This window comes from Gopherus flavomarginatus, chromosome 3 (assembly GCF_025201925.1).
Source record: "Gopherus flavomarginatus isolate rGopFla2 chromosome 3, rGopFla2.mat.asm, whole genome shotgun sequence".
Lineage (NCBI taxonomy): Eukaryota > Metazoa > Chordata > Testudines > Testudinidae > Gopherus > Gopherus flavomarginatus.
Window position 1 is genome coordinate 269,531,557 of NC_066619.1, and position 14,533 is coordinate 269,546,089.

The window sequence follows — 14,533 nt, forward strand, 5'->3', positions numbered from 1 at the left end:
CTACCCACAATACCAGGACTGTCTCAAGCGTGTGACCTTGCCTGAAGTGCATGTGGGTGAAGTCCAGCTGTAGTGGAAGCAGTTCTTGGCTAAACACTCAAAAATGGGAGCTCTGACACCGGAGGAGCTGGAAATGTTTCCTGAGGATTGGCTGGGCCTTTACTGTACTTTAGAAGGGACAGAAGGCTGCTCTCTATGAAGATGGCATTGGACCTTGCTGCCAGCAAGGTACCTTTCATCATCTATAATGGGCCTGGATCTGCATCTCAGGCTCTTAGAGTAGCAGGGAAGGATGAAGAGAACCCCTCAATACTTCTCCCCAGCATTACAAGCCTTGCTAACGCTCTGGCTGTGCGCGTTTCCCAGCCCACCTCATCCAGCATCGCCAGCCCCTCTGAGGCTACTGGCACTGAGTGTGCGCCTGTCTCAACCCCCTCACCTGGCACTGCCAGCCCCCGAGGCCATCGGCACTGGGTGTGCGCCTGTCTCAACCCCCTCACCTGGCATCGCCAGCCCCCGAGGCCATCGGCACTGGGTGTGCACCTGTCTCAACCCCCCCTCTCCCAGCATCGCCAGCCCCTCTGAGGCCTGGCACTGGGTGTGCACCTGTCTCAACCCCCCTCTCCCAGCAGCGCCAGCCCCTCTGATGCCATTGGCACTGGGTGTGCGCCTGTCTCTACCCCCCTCACCTGGCATCGCCAGCCCCCGAGGCCATCGGCACTGGGTGTGCACCTGTCTCAACCCCCCTCTCCCAGCATCGCCAGCCCCTCTGATGCCATTGGCACTGGGTGTGCGCCTGTCTCATCCCCCCTCTCCCAGCATCGCCAGCCCCTCTGAGGCCTGGCACTGGGTGTGCACCTGTCTCATCCCCCCTCTCCCAGCATCGCCAGCCCCTCTGAGGCCATTGGCACTGGGTGTGCACCTGTCTCAACCCCCCTCTCCCAGCATCGCCAGCCCCTCTGAGGCCTGGCACTGGGTGCGTGTCTCTCAGGTGCCCTTCCCCAGGCTGTCTGTGCCCACAGGCTCTGTGGTGGGGTCTCTCAACCCCTCCCCATCTCTGAGGCGCAAGCACGGCCGTGGCCGCCGCAACCCCTCGAAGTACTGAGGCGGCGGTAGGAGGGGCATCGCGCCTCACCTCCCCCCACCCCCGAAGCGCGCATGCCCATTTCCCAGCAAGGATCACATCACTACCCCCATTGTAACCCCTGCGCATGCGTTCACCGATGTAACGCGTCCACAGCTATTCTCAGGCTTATGAATCAATACACGCGAGAGGAGCAAAGGCTCGGGAGAGGCTGTTCTTTTGCGTATTCAGCCAGGGCACGCGATCCTTAACAGAGCAATACTTCCTTAACAGACCCCTCCACGCACCTTGCATAAGCGCGTGCGTACTGTATATGGCGCCGTGAGGCCGCTATGCCTTCTGGGAGTTGTAGTCCGGAAGGGGCCATTGAATGGGGCATCGCTGCTGTAGAAGCGCTCCTGTGGCTAGTCCGTCCCCTGTGGGCGGGGTGAGTGTGTAGTGCGGCCCTATGGCGGCGGGGGTGAGAGGTCAGCGGCTTGCAGACCCGGCCAATGGGAGGCTCGTGGCTGGAGGGGGCGGAGCTCGCTGTGTTTTGTTCAATTGCCATTGAGGAGCGTTGTTCACATATGCTGAGGGAGGCGGCCCGGGCTGGCCTTGGAGGGCAGGTACCTGGTGGGAGCAGCGGGGCCGAGCACGGGGAGGGAGGGAGAGCGGCGGGATGAGGGTCGGTATCAGCCGGGGAGGCAGCGGAGCCAAGGACAGCGGAGGCCCGGTACAGATGCGGCGGGTTGGGGGGGTCACAGCTGTGGTGGGAAGAGGTGCCGGGCGCAGGTAACTTCCGTGAGGGGCAGCTGCGGGGCCGGGCACAGGTCCCGGCGGGGTGGGGGAGGGCGAGCTGCGGGGCCGGGCACGGGTCCCTTGGGGGTCGGGGGGGGCGAGCTGCGGGGCCGGGCACGGGTCCCTTGGGGGTCGGGGGGGGGCGAGCTGCGGGGCCGGGCACGGGTCCCTTGGAGGGGGGGCGAGCTGCGGGGCCGGGCACAGGTCCCGGCGGGGTGGGGGAGGGCGAGCTGCGGGGCCGGGCACGGGTCCCTTGGGGGTCGGGGGGGGCGAGCTGCGGGGCCGGGCACGGGTCCCTTGGGGGTCGGGGGGGGCGAGCTGCGGGGCCGGGCACGGGTCCCTTGGGGGTCGGGGGGGGCGAGCTGCGGGGCCGGGCACGGGTCCCTTGGGGGTCGGGGGGGGGCGAGCTGCGGGGCTGGGCACGGGTCCCTTGGGGGTCGGGGGGGGGGCGAGCTGCGGGGCCGGGCACGGGTCCCTTGGGGGTCGGGGGGGGGCGAGCTGCGGGGCCGGGCACAGGTCCCTTGCGGGTGCGGGGGGGCGAGCTGCGGGGCCGGGCACAGGTCCCTTGGGGGTGCGGGGGGGGCGAGCTGCGGGGCCGGGCACAGGTCCCTTGGGGGGGGGGCGAGCGAGCTGTGGGGCCGGGCACAGGTTCCTGGGTGGCGACGGTGTGGGGGGGTGAGCTGTGGGGCCGGGCACAGGTTCCTGGGTGGCGGGGGTGGCGGTGAGCGAGCTGCGGGACTGGGCACAGGTTCCTGGGTGGCGACGGTGTCGGGGGGTGAGCTGTGGGGCCGGGCACGGGTCCCTAAGTGGCGGGTGTGTGGGGGGGGGGAAGCTGTGGAGCCGGGCACAGGTTCCTGGGTGTGTGGGGGGGGAGCTGTGGAGCCGGGCACAGGTTCCTGGGTGTGGGGGGGGGGGAGCTGTGGAGCCGGGCACAGGTTCCTGGGTGTGGGGGGGGGGGGAGCTGTGGAGCCGGGCACAGGTTCCTGGGTGTGGGGGGGGGGAAGCTGTGGGGCCGGGCACAGGTTCCTGGGTGTGTGTGGGGGGGGGAAGCTGTGGGGCCGGGCACAGGTTCCTGGGTGTGGGGGGGGGGGGAGCTGTGGGGCCGGGCACAGGTTCCTGGATGTGGGAGGGGGCGAGCTGTGGAGCCGGGCACAGGTTCCTGGGTATGGGGGGGGATGAGCTGTGGAGCCGGGCACAGGTTCCTGGATGGCGACGGTTGGAGGGGTGAGCTGTGGGGCCGGGCACAGGTTCCTGGGTGGCGACGGTGTCGGGGGGTGAGCTGTGGGGCCGGGCACGGGTCCCTAAGTGGCGGGTGTGTGGGGGGGAGCTGTGGAGCCGGGCACAGGTTCCTGGGTGTGTGTGGGGGGGGGGAAGCTGTGGGGCCGGGCACAGGTTCCTGGGTGTGTGGGGGGGGAGCTGTGGAGCCGGGCACAGGTTCCTGGGTGTGGGGGGGGGGAAGCTGTGGGGCCGGGCACAGGTTCCTGGGTGTGTGTGGGGGGGGGGGAAGCTGTGGGGCCGGGCACAGGTTCCTGGGTGTGGGGGGGGGAGCAAGCTGTGGGGCCGGGCACAGGTTCCTGGGTGTGGGGGGGGGAGCAAGCTGTGGGGCCGGGCACAGGTTCCTGGGTGTGGGGGGGGGGAGCTGTGGGGCCGGGCACAGGTTCCTGGATGTGGGAGGGGGCGAGCTGTGGAGCCGGGCACAGGTTCCTGGGTATGGGGGGGGATGAGCTGTGGAGCCGGGCACAGGTTCCTGGATGGCGACGGTTGGAGGGGTGAGCTGTGGGGCCGGGCACAGGTTCCTGGGTGGCGACGGTGGGGGGGGTGAGCTGTGGGGCCGGGCACAGGTTCCTGGGTGGCGACGGTGGGGGTGGGGGTGAGCTGTGGGGCCGGGCACAGGTTCCTGGGTGGCGGGGGTGGGGGTGAGCTGTGGAGCTGGGCACAGGTTCCTGGGTGGCGGGGGTGGGGGTGAGCTGTGGGGCCGGGCACAGGTTCCTGGGTGGCGACGGTGGGGGTGGGGGTGAGCGAGCTTCGGGGCTGGGCACAGGTTCCTAAGTGATGACAGTATGTGGGGGTTGAGCTGCGGGGCTGGGCACAGGTCCCGTGGGGGTGGGGGGACGAGCTGCGGGGCTGGGCACAGGTCCCGTGGGGGTGGGGGGACGAGCTGCGGGGCTGGACACAGGTCCCGTGGGGGTGGGGGGGCGAGCTGCAGGGCTGGGCACGGGTCTGTGTGGGGGGGAAGTGCTGGTGCTGGGCACAGGTCTGGGGGGAGGGGTGTGTGTGTGTGAAGTGCTGGTACAGGTCCTTAGGTGGGCAGGAGAGCGAGTAAGCTGTGGGGTTGGGGGCATGGGCTGCAGGGACAGGCACAAGTCAGGGTTGGGGGGGAAGGGGCAGGGCACAGATACTGGCCATGTATGGAGTAACTTGCTGCGCTGGGCACAGGTACTGCGGGGAGCTGGGTGCAGTTAGCCAGGGCTGCACAGGTACCAGCTGGCCGTGTTTGTGTGTGTGATACTGATGTGGGCACAGGCAAAGGGGCTAGGCATAGGTACCAGCTGTGTGTGGGGGCAGAGGGGTCAGCACAGCTACCAGCTGTGGGTGGGATAGGGGGAGCAGACAGGCAGTGGGTCTGGGCACAGGTACTGGCTGTGGGATTTGGGGGATCAGCTGCGGGAGTGGCCACTCAGATGGTTTTGTGGGCACAAGGGCTTGGGGATTGGCTGATGGGCAGCAAGGTCAGGGTAGCAAGACACTTTCTTAGTCCCTCTGCCTTAGTGGAGCTTCCTTAGGTAGAGCATACAAGTGCTGGCCGAAAGGGCTGATCAGAAGGGCCCTATTCTCTTGATGGAGGGAGGGGTGCTCAGTACCCATACTGTCTCAAGTGTGAGAGGGGAAGGAGGGACTTGTGCAGTATTGATATATAGGATAGGGGGTGGGATTGTGTGTGTGTGTGTGTATATATGTACACTGAAGGATGGCTTAGTGCTTGTGTGGAAGTGGGGGAGATCATGTAGTACCTGTGTTAGTATATACAGTAACAGAAAACCACTGAGCACTACTTGCCTGAGGAGGTGTGATTCCTCACTCATGGCTGTAAATTGTCGACAATATGTGTAATGGAGTTGTATTTAACATGATAACCTCTTGTCTCTATTAACAATTTTTAATATTTGTATTTGGTGTCAGGTAATGCAGGCTCAGAATAAATGTTCGTTCCCCGCCACCCTTTCAGCTGTTTATATTTGTTTTATAGTTGGAGTGGAAACAAACTTGGTTTTGGCAGAATAAAAATGTAGTAACATCAATAATTGCTGCCTAGATTAAAATTAGGTTTTATGTATTCCACTGTTATAGGTTATAAGATAAAGCTACTCCTCTAGGCAAAAAATTCTCTGGCTCGTATATAAATGTGTATATATGTTTGTATATGAATTTTGCAAGGATTAATTTCTTCAGTGTTCATGTAAACACTAGCTCTTAACACATGATTTTGTATTATGTCATAAAATATACAACCTGAAATATTTTAAGAGCTAAATAATTACTCCTTTAGCAGTTCAGGCATATGTGAAGGAACCAAGTTGTGTTAATTTAGCTACACATCTTCAACAATGTCAGTATAAGTCTTTTTGCTGTTCATTCCAAAATGTTTTTTATAACAAGTGCCTTTGTGGTTGGTGAGCTAATTCTCATGTATGTATAGCTTAAAGCATTTCAAGATCCATTGGGATAGAAGATGTGATGTAAGTGTAAGATTGTTATTATGACAAACTCACATTGGCTGTACCTTTTTTTCCTAAACTGTGAGGTTTTTTTAAGTGCAGTGAAATTCGTTCTCTGCAATCACCCAAGTGACCAGCAAAACTCAGTTGCCTGGGAGAGGAGATCTTTAAAGGTCAAATAAAATTGTACTGGAAACTTTGCACACTCTAAAAAGGTAACTTGACGATTAGGAGGAGCTTTGCTGGAGGTGGCCTTATATTTTAGTATCACATCTTTTTTTTTAAACCTTGACTGAGTTCTAAAAATAAACCCTTCTTTTTATGTACATCATATCATATCTTTCCTAACTGTTCCAATAAATAGCTCTTTGCAAAATAGAATGCTTTATAATAGTAACAGTACTTTTAGGTCATCTGATGGAGAGGAGTCTGAACTGTCCATGGGAAATCAGAACAGATAGATACTGTTTTGGTTTGATTTATTAAATGTGCATGCTGAGTTGTAGGCCTCAGGATGAGTTTAGCCAGCTGGTCAAATCTATTTTCTGGTCCACTGTGCTTACATTAAAATTAGCTTGTGTGAGCTGCTGTTGCAGGCTTCACTGTTACATTGCCCTGAATTTTTGTGTTTTGCAACTTTAAAATGTGATTAATCTTATAAAAATAGCTTTGACCAGAATCTTTGAGTGTTTGGTAAGTAAAATGTTTTGAAGATGTTTTAATTATACTTTGTGTGTATGCGCTGTGAATTGGATTCTTAATGTTTATCCTTGTATATCCTATTTTTGAATTGGAATGTAACTTCAAGATTTGCTTATGAGGAGGACATGTGCATGGGGCAAAGTGTAGGCAGATAACAGCAATTTACAGTACCTTAAATCTGATTTTTTTTAAAATACAAAATAGTCTTTTTAAAATGACTATGTTGCTCTAATGACTTTTAAAATAGAATTGCTGCTACTTTATATCAGATCTCTAGGAAACATTCATCCATACTTTTTGTCTAAATTGTTTTTTTCTGTTCTCTGTGTTGTGAAATACAAACTTCTACTCAACTACAGTTTTCACTAGACTATATAAGTGCATTCTGTGTATGAGACATAAACATAAAATATCTGGCTATAATTATTTTGTTAATACTTGGCTCAGTGATGACTAGATGAGCTATATGGTGGTAAACTTTTACAAAATTTTGTTAGAATACAGACGGGTTGCTCCATAGGCCTCAGTTGCAGAAAACCCAGCAGTCTGTCTAGCCCAACCTGTAACACCCCATATTTTAAATATTTAATATAATATAGCTCACTTCCTACAAGCTTCAAAAACTATATTGAGTTCCAATATTCTACTTTTCTTCTCTTTGAATGCAAGTTTTTTTGCAAAATATTATCATTTGGATCGGAAGGGAGAAGTACTGTATTATGAATAGTGCTTTCATTTTTTCTACATTAGGTTTTAGAAATCCAGTTTGTATGTCAGAACTTGTGGGAAATTTAGTTGATGTGATTGGAAAGCTTAATGTAGTAATTAAATGTCGTTGTCATAGTAACATTACTACTTAATTTTTTAAACCAAAATTGTGTTTTGTGTGGGATAATTTCCCTCCTTCTCCCCCCCTCCATCCCAAGAATTCCTCTGGAGTCTGGTAGCCATTGTTGGGTTTTTGCCTCCCACCCCCCAAAACACATTCCTTTGTGTTAACAGCAATGATGATGGCAGTTCTGGTCACCTCCTGTGGTTTGATAGATTATTCCCTTTAGAAACATGTATTTAAAACTTTCCAACCTTGATTTTTTATTCCTGCAATAAATTCTATGATGCCACTTAGAGTTGTATTTTAGGAATCTGTTTTTTGTTTTTGCTTTGAGTTTTTTTTTTTTAATAGTAAGATAAATCTCTTGTCAGACCATGTTAGAGGTAGGTGATCGTGGGTTTATATTTTCATTTTTTTTTTTTTAAGACTGACACACACAGTTGTTCTTTGCATGTTTGAGGGAAGTGATGAGAACACTTAAAACATAGAAGAATTCTTCTGTTTGGGCATGAGTTTATAATAAGTTCAAATTTTCTCTGTTAAGGAATCTGAATTATAGTTTTTAAATGTTTAACTTGAATTTTCTTATGTTTCTATGGAAAAAAACTTGTTTAGTATCTAAAACATTATCTTTTTAGAATTCTTTATCATGCTCTTTTCTTTTTATGGCAATAGATTTTATCCAGTGTTTGCTGTAAGATATTTTTGATACTTTGATGTAAATATTTTCACACTGCCTCCCTCCTATTTAATATCTAGCTTCTACATGTTCACAGGCACACTTGTAGCATCTTTACAGTGTGGCCAAGAACATTTCTGTTTATCCAGCTGAAGGAAACAGTTTAACATCAGAGCACCTAAAGAGGCAGTAAATGACTCTGTGTGTGTGTGTGTGTGTGTGTGTGTATGTATATATATAGTATTGTAAAACAGGGGTGCATATGTTGTTGTTAGGAGTCATTTGATACAAGATAGTCTGTGCTAGCTATGGGGAGAAAAAAAAAGTTATTTATATAAGGACACCGCAAAAATAATGTTATGCTAGCTGATTATGTAGTTTCTGATACTGCATATCTGTAGCGGTTGATATTAGTGGATAAGTGGACAGTATTAGTAAAGTGGATACATACCTGAGAAGCAGTGATTTGTGCTGACAGCTTCTTTTTGGACATGTCTTGAGGCTTATGTGGTTAACATCTTAGGTGTCAGTGTTTATTCAGTATTCTTTCATACATTTATATTATAAAAGAAACAAAATATTGCATAAGACTAGAAGAGTGGCCACACTGGGTCAGACAAATGATTGATCTAGCTCAGTGTCCTGTCTTGTGACAGCAGTCAATACCAAGCACTTGAGAGGGAATGAACAGAACAGGGCAATTTCAAGCGATCCATTCCCTGTCATCCACTCCCTGCTTCCGGCAGTCAGACATTAGGGACAGCCAGAGCGTGGGGTTGTATCGCTGACCATCGTACGTTATAGCCTACGTGAACTTATCTAGTTCTTCCTTGAACCCAGTTATACGTTAGGCCTTCACAAGGCATTCCACAGGTTGACTGTGCATTGTGTGAAGAAGTACTTCCGTTAGTTGTTGTTGTGGTTTTTTTAACCTACTGCCTATTAATTTCATCATGTGACCCCTAGTTCTTGTGTTATGTGAAGGGTTAAATAACACTTTCTTATTCACTCTCCACATCATTCATAATTCTATAGAACTGTATCAGATCTCCCATTAGTCCTCTCTTTTCAAAGATGAACAGTCCCAGTGTTTTTAATCTTTCCTCATGCGGCTCTACATTTAGTTATCATTTTGTAGGTATAGTTGGAATTAAGATTTCCAGTGTGCATTACTTTGCATTTATCAACATTTATCATCTGCCATTTTGTTGCCCAGTCACCCAGTTTTGTGTGATTCCTTTGTATGTCCTCAGTCTGCTTTGGACTTCATTATCTTGAGTAATTTTGTATCATGTGCAAATTTTGCCACCTCACTGTTTACTCCTTTCCCCAGATCATTGATGCAGTCCATATTTTTTTAAATATATAAAATTCTATTAAACTTAAAGCCAGTGAGTTTTTATTAATTCTAAAACTTTGTTAGAGGGAGCCTGAAAGTCAAATTTATCAGAAAAAATAAGTTTTGGGGGTGAGTTTAAATTAAAGGCAAATTTATCAAGCATAAACCCAAATAAGAAGTGTGTGTGTCTACTTTTCAGTGGATAGCCTAATTTTTTTAAAGAAGATCTACAGTATTCAAATCAAATATTGTGGCCTTACGCTAATGCAAGAAAATCCAAAAGATGGAAAACAACTATGAATCAAGTGAAATGGACTATTCTGGACAATGAAAACAAGTTGCATGAAGTACTAAAACAGCACAAATAGTGGAAAAGCTAGATTTTAATGTATACATTAAAAAGATCTTCTAGTCATTCTTCAGTTCTTAATTTAACTGTGTATATGTTTATTTTATATTGGGAAAGACTGAAGTATGAAAGCATGGTGGTTCTGACTTTTTCATTTGTTAAAGAGGGAGTTATGTGGCTCAGGCAGGCTTGTTACTAAATGTATTTATTTACATTAAGACAGTCAATTTATCAATAGCATTTTCAGATGTGATGTTAAAGGATATCATCAGATTAAATTATACTCTTAAAAATTCCCTTTTTAAAAAACAAACCCTTTTTGTTGGATGACTAAAACTAAATTTTTACCTAATTTATTTTTCACCATATGAACTTTGTTCATATCTTGCATCAAACAGTGAAACAGGCTTATCAGTTTTACCAAATGGTTCTTATGCCCTAATGCAGCAGTTCCCAGACACTTTCCCTGCATAACACCATGTTTAGATGTATTGATTCCTATGATCTCAGACAGCATGGAGGACGCCATTTAAAAATGGTGTCCTCCATGCACCATGACCTCACACACACCAGACATGACAGGTCACGCAACATGGAGGATGCCATTTTGCTTTACAAAATGGTGTCATCCGTACTGCATGACCTCACACATGGAATTGCTGTGACCCCATCTACTGATGGAGTGACCTCACTTTGGGAACTGCTACTCTAGTGATAAGACCCTACAGCTGTGACTGTTGAAAGGGGATACTTGTATTGAAATAACTGCTTTATATGGCAACAACACTTGATTTATGTTTCATAAAGCCTTTTTTGTTAAACCTGCTAAACTCTAGGTCTGAACTGCCTTATATTGGCCATATAATTCAAACAAGTTGTTTAAGGCTCTGATTTTGTAGCTGAATCTGTGGAAGCAGATCTCTGCACCCAATCCTTTGATTTCATTTGGGCTTCATGTGAGCAGAGGGTTCTGCTTGTACAGATCCAGTTGTAGGATCAGGGCCTAAGAGTACAAAAATTAATCATACTATATTACTTAACTGGCAACAGCAAACACATACTAGATGCTAGTTTTGCAAAAAAGTTTTATAAAAAATGATAAAACATCATTGCCACTATTCATATCAATTGCAGGGTTGTGTATCATAGCAGTTATCAGGCTGTTCCTGAACTGATAGAGTTTTACATGTTGGAACCAAACTGAGCCAGGGAGGGTTGATGGAGAAATCCACTACAGCACTGTGAATACGTTTTTTTGAAGGGCATGCATTGTTTCTCAAAGTTTATGTAGTGGGAAGGCAGGATATAATATAGAATAGCTTTTCTCTGAAGAATGTCTGGCTTTTTAAAAAATATTTATTTAAACATCTACCTCGCTCCGAAAAATATCAATTTAGACAAGAAGCACAGGACTTGGTGGTGATGGAGGACTTCAACTATCCAGACATCTGTTGAGGAAAATAACACAGCAGGGCACAGATTATCCAACAAGTCCTTGGAATGCATTGGATACAACTTTTTTTTATTTCAGAAGGTGGAGAAAGCAACTAAGGGAGAAGCTATTTTAGATTTGATTTTGACAAATAGGGAGGAACTGGTTGAGAAGTTGAAATGCTGGGCAGTTTAAGCGAAAGTGATCATGAAATGCTAGCTTTCATGATTCTAAGGAATGATAGGGAAAACTGCAAAATACAGATAATGGATTTCAATAAGGCAGACTTTAGCAAGCTAAGGTAGTTGGTAGGTAAGATCCCATGGGAAGCAAATCTAAAGGGAAAAAGCAGTTTGAGAGAGTTGGCAGTTTTTCAGAGAGTATGAAGATCACAAAAGCAAACTATCCTACTGCCTAGGAAAGATAGGAAGTAGGGCAAGAGACCACAATGCCTTAACCAGGAGATCTTCGATGATTTGGGGGCACCACCCAGGCTCTCTCTGCCCTGGTCGTAGCCATGCTTCCAGCTGTGGCTTCCGACCACAGTTCTGTCAAGCCCCCTTTACCCATAATGGCACTGAAGTTTGGGGGGACTCCTGATGTAACACTTTTGCGCAAAAAAGGGGGCAAGCATCATTCTGGGACGTATTAGCAGGAGTGTTTTAAGCAAGCCATGTAAAGTAGTTCTTTCATTCTACTCTGTGCTGATAAGGGTTCAGATGGAGTAATGTGTCCAGTTCTGGGTGCCATATTTCAGGAAAGATGTGGACAAATTGGAGACACTCCAGAGGAAAACAAGAGACTGGACTGAAATCCAGGACCTCTGTGGTGGCATTGTCAGAAATGCTTCCAGTTCCATGTGCCAGGTAGGTAGGTGACAAATCTGAGGAATTGTCACAGATTGAAGTGTCATTAGAGGAGGTTTGGGAATTAATTGATAAACTTAATAGCAACAAGTCACTGGGACCAGATGGCATTCGCTCAAGTTCTGGAAGAACTCAGTTCCACAATTTCACATTTAACTATGGTTTGTAACCTGTCCTTGAAATCAGCTTCTGATCCCAGTGACTGGAAGATAGCTAATGTATCGTCAATATTTTCCCCACCCCTCCACAATCCCTCAAAGTGATGTGGCTCTTTTTTTTTCTTAAAGGTCATACTTTTAAAACTTTTTATTTCCCAATTTGATTGTGAAGTGTGTAATGACTTTCTGCCTTCAAGTTTTCTGTTGACCATCAAACTTTTAAAATTTTGGATATGTGGAACCATAATATATCGCATTATGGGTCTCCAAAGGTCTGCTGCGTTGACAACTTCAGAGCTCAAGAACTATCCCTAATCTGCATAAAAATGGAGCAGTTTGTATCCATCCTGATCCTAAATAGGGAGCTTCAAGTGAGAACTGTGGGATACAACATGTACAGCGCTGTCTCAGTTTGAGCAGCAAGTCTGCTTGAGACTAAATGAAGCTGGGTCCTGTAGCCTCCATATGACAGATGTGGATGGCCCAATTCAACCACAGGTTCTTTGTATGCCATTGTAGTGAATTGTTTGCCTTCATATAATGCGTATATCATAACACTTCCAAAAAGTAAATCTACCTTCATAACATATTTTGGCGGTGCGGGGGAGCGGCACACTTTTCCTCATAAGAACTTGTAGTAATTTTGAAGTGCTACTACACACTTTTGTACACTGCTTCCTGCTGTTTGTGAAAACAGAAGGGTTTTATATATATTTAGGAGTGTGTGATTTGAGTCTAGATTCATAAGAACTGCATGGTTCACCTGCCAAAGTTTGCCAAAGACTTAGCCCAACTGTCCAAGTGTAACACACTATTGCAGGTAGTTATTTACATTATCTATTTGAATTATATTAGTGCCCAAAGCCCTAACTGGGATCAGAGCACCACTATAGTAGGTGCTATATGTAGGAAAAGACAGTTCCTGTGCTGCAGTCCAATTTGAGGCAAGACCTGAGTGAGGTAAGTTTAAAAAGGTGGGATGAAGGAAGAGAGAAGAGGAATGAAAATACGATCACATGGATACTTACATACATTGGTTCAAATGATGTTGGATTAATTTCTTTTTGTGTAAAATACCTAAAGCTTTCTGTAAACTTAGTTTCACAAAGCCTTGTTTCTGAAGTAAACTTCCAACAACAAAAGGGAGAGACCAGACTTCTATGGCATGTATATAACTGAGACTCATTGTTCCTTGGAATGGAGAGCATTTGGGAGGTATAGTGGTAGAACTGCTGTTCAGAGAAACAAATCTGAAAATAGTGGCCTGCTGTATTGCTCAGTACTTGTGGCAGAGCACATCTGGATAGCTGCATATGTGTGCCTTCTTCCCCCATCAGTACTGTGCTTTAGATAGTCCTATTTAATATTTGGACAGGACACTGCTGAACTAATAAAAGATATTGCCTCACCCACCTTTTCTCTCAGAATTAGTGGTAAGATTTAACCATTAATGGGTGCTCTACCGTTTAGTCCCTTGTGACACAAATCTATTCAGAAACTTGACACTTATGACAAGTCAGATAAGAGCTTTGAAAAATAAGGCATTAACGCTGAAAAATTAATTCCTACACCTTAAAAATACTAGACTTTTCCCTAAAATATATCATTCAAGAAGTACATAGCACTTGTTTTTATTAAATATCTCCATTGTTGTGTTTTAAATTCTTACTGTAAGACAAAAGATGATGAAAACTGAGGAATGATTTTCTTGCACTTAAAGAGAAGGGGGTGGACTCTAAAAGATGTGCCAGAGTTGGGAACAGAAGCCACAGACTTCTTTTTAGCCCTTGAACTTAATTTAAGCGTAAACTCTGCTTCATGTCTCAGGCTGTAAAATGGGGCTACATGACTAGCATTCTGTAATATCTAGTTCAGCTAACTTCCAGAGTTGGAAGTCACATACTCAACCTCTTGGCGGTAATGTATGTATTTTTATTTTATTGTGAGGAGACTTTTTCCCCCAAACCTATGCCAGAGAGTAAGATATTACATCACTGACTGAAATGCTGGTTCCAGAACTACTAGATGTATTATGTATAGATGGTTTTTGTTATTTTGAAGCAAAAATCTGTGTGTTGGGATCAAATTCTTAATGCAGTGGAAGATGTTAAACTGATGCTTTCTGATGTACAGATGTAAAATTAAGTGTGGCAGCTGTGATTTCTGTAATGCCATAAAGTATGTCCTCGTGAAAATATCAGGCTAGGTATTTCATCACTTAAGTTTTCATTTGAAAGGCAAAAGGGTGACTTTTATTTTAATAAACATTACTAGCCATTTGGGGAGCTAGAAATAATGGTAATATTGGTAGTTTGATGGAATTATAGCTAACTCTGGCTGCATTTCTGAATCTGGTTTCTGGAACTAAACCAATAACTGTGGCCCTAATTTTTCGCTGTTGAAATTAATGGTGTTTTATTGTAGGCTCATGGAAGACTAAGTTGGGAGAGTGCATTGTGGTACTGAAATATTTGGATTTATGGTAGTGACTCTAATTAAGATTGCCTTGAGCTCCTCATTTACAGCAAGGATAAAATCCCTCTATTTCAGGGGTTCTCAAACTGTGGGTCGCAAAACCATTTTAATGGGGTCACCAAAA

The 14,533-nt window shown here is 46.9% G+C and overlaps 2 protein-coding genes across 3 annotated transcripts in view; both read left to right on the forward strand.

The window, feature by feature from the left end:
- TMEM129 (transmembrane protein 129, E3 ubiquitin ligase) overlaps window positions 1–14,533 on the forward strand; it is a 415,719-nt gene that overhangs the window by 114,937 nt on the left and 286,249 nt on the right. The window lies entirely within an intron of this gene.
- The window catches only part of FAM53A (family with sequence similarity 53 member A), a 97,563-nt gene continuing 84,631 nt past the window's right edge, over window positions 1,602–14,533 (forward strand). For both annotated transcript variants that reach the window (XM_050947814.1, XM_050947815.1), the window contains exon 1: window positions 1,602–1,689. The gene's annotated coding sequence lies outside the window, so the exon portion shown is untranslated. The remainder of the gene's footprint in view (window positions 1,690–14,533) is intronic.